The 2,500-nt window shown below is 49.0% G+C and overlaps 1 non-coding gene across 1 annotated transcript; it reads right to left on the bottom strand.

Annotated features, from left to right (window-relative positions):
• Window positions 1-389: 389 nt before the first annotated feature.
• LOC143365127 (5.8S ribosomal RNA) lies at window positions 390-544 on the bottom strand. Its single transcript, XR_013084490.1, has one exon. It is a non-coding gene; the product is annotated as a 5.8S ribosomal RNA (ribosomal RNA).
• Between the last annotated feature and the right edge of the window lie 1,956 nt (window positions 545-2,500).

Genomic DNA, 2,500 nt, shown 5'->3' with positions numbered 1-2,500 from the left:
CGCGTAAAATGTTCGAGAGTGAAACGCTTCTTCCGCAATGCGAATCGTTCCAGAGAGAGAGGAGAGAGAGATTTCGATCGTCGGAGCGGTGTTCACGGGCGGTCGTATTGAAAATACGACTCACGACGCCGCAAAACACTCACGCAAGTCCGAATGTGATACCCATTCCTATTTCCTTCTTCTCACGAAACCGTTAGACGCAATGTAAAATTTGCAATTTTCACAGAACCGCGTCAAACGCCGACGAAACGTCCATCGTTCGCTCGTACGTAGCATCTTTGCAACCCGACTCAGAAACGCTCTTTGCGCCCTCCACAAAATTCGACATGGAGAGGTAAGCGACGGCGGGGACTTACAAGAGCAACGCAAGCAGTATTTGGTTACGTAAACGACCCTCAGCCAGGCGTGGTCCAGGAATTGTATCCGTGGACCGCAATGTGCGTTCGAAATGTCGATGTTCATGTGTCCTGCAGTTCACACGTTGACGCGCAATTAGCTGCGTTCTTCATCGACCCACGAGCCAAGTGATCCACCGTTCAGGGTAATCGTATAATTTGATTTATAATCAATATATAATTATGTCTCTTGTTCTGCGGTTCATAAGAACGCCGATACCTGAAAGCTCCAACCAGCGCGCGAAGGAGATTCAGGCGTCGTTTTTAAGGACGACACACGATCGTCCGTAGAAACGGAAACCGTCGCGAGTACGCGATTGCAATGCGCACACGTATCCGACGGCCGGGCGGAAAATACATTGAAAAACCTTTAAAGTGGAAAACACAGGAGGAGAATTCAGAAAACGACGGGGATCATAGACAACCCGATACTGGATCCCGACACTTCTCCTCCTCCTCTCTCTTATTGGAGAATGAACTCGATAACTAACGGACTTCACAGCCGGCTCTGGCCGTGCGCGATCGTTCGTCCCAAGCTCTTGTGCACTGTATTATCGCCACACAGAGAGTAGAGTGTCAGAATCGCACACAGCTTTACGCGAGCTACGCAGCCGGTCCTCTCGAAACACATTTCCAATTGTGCACGGAGAACGATTATTCGATACTAGCGGACTTCACAGCCGGCTCTGGCCGTGCGCGATCGTTCGTCCCAAGCTCTTGTGCACTGTATTATCGCCACACAGAGAGTAGAGTGTCAGAATCGCACACAGCTTTACGCGAGCTACGCAGCCGGTCCTCTCGAAACACATTTCCAATTGTGCACGGAGAAAGATTATTCGATACTAGCGGACTTCACAGCCGGCTCTGGCCGTGCGCGATCGTTCGTCCCAAGCTCTTGTGCACTGTATTATCGCCACACAGAGAGTAGAGTGTCAGAATCGCACACAGCTTTACGCGAGCTACGCAGCCGGTCCTCTCGAATATACGTGTTCGTCAACGAACACGCATGCGGCGACGTTTTGTGCTCTATGTCATACGCGAACTCGATAAATAGAGCGGGACTCACAGCCGGCTCTGGCAGCGGTCATTCGTCCCACGCTCGTGTGTGCGCTATCGCCACACAGAGTAGGGTGTCAGACTCACGCAGCTTTAAAAGCGAGCTTCACAGCCGGTCCTTCTCTCATCCTATTCCTCGACGTTCGTGACAGAACACAACGCGTTCACCGCAAGTTTTCCACAGGTACCCTGTTGTTGTCCTCTCTTTCTCTAGAGGAGAGACAACACCACCGTTTCCAATGGACGTATCTCGGACACCACAGGCGAAGACCGAGGAAGCGCGATATGTGGATTCGAATCGACGCTTACATCCCTGTTCTTGCGACCGTAATTGTCCTTTATAATTGTCGAGAGCCTACACACAGGCAGACCAATGGCGTATATTATAGTATACACGTCTCTTTGACACGAGGTATTTTTATCAAAGAGAACACGATCCATCAGGTGGCGGGTGAAAAACATCGATTCGTAACGACGGGTATTTCTATATTCGTGGTTAAGCTATAACATTCAGCGTCCGACGGGAAACCGCACCCTATTGATCGTTCGAGTTTGCAATGTGAACGTCGGTGACGATTCCCGAAGACCCGAAGTACAGCTCTTCGCACTCACTCCCCAATACAAGTAAACGATGCGATGCTCCACCTTCACGCAAGCACCCTCTGTTTCCTCGTGTGTCATTCTCATTGAGATCTTTCGTCCCATTGTCGAAAGAGTGCATATATTATATATTGCCGTGTTTGTGCACAAATGGTCTGGCGGGCTCTCTGCGCCTTAATTTTGGACGGGAGAATCGTACGCTTTGAGTAACTATGTACTCCATGCGTAACTATGACCTCCACACGTAAGCCGTTGCATGGGGAGTAGTTCGTCGCTATACACATCCCCTACTCCCCTTTTTCTTTATTTTCTCATCATACGATGATTACACAGGAGAGTGAATTCCTTTTATTATAACCTTGTACTCTCCTGTTGGTCTTTTCTGTGTGCTTTTAAAGCATTTTTGTATGTATGTATATATATATATATTCATGGATCTGGCAGATGTT

This window comes from Halictus rubicundus, unplaced genomic scaffold (assembly GCF_050948215.1).
Source record: "Halictus rubicundus isolate RS-2024b unplaced genomic scaffold, iyHalRubi1_principal scaffold1361, whole genome shotgun sequence".
In the NCBI taxonomy this organism is placed as follows: domain Eukaryota; kingdom Metazoa; phylum Arthropoda; class Insecta; order Hymenoptera; family Halictidae; genus Halictus; species Halictus rubicundus.
Note: the sequence above shows the minus strand (reverse complement) of the source record. Positions and strands in the feature narration are given on the sequence as shown.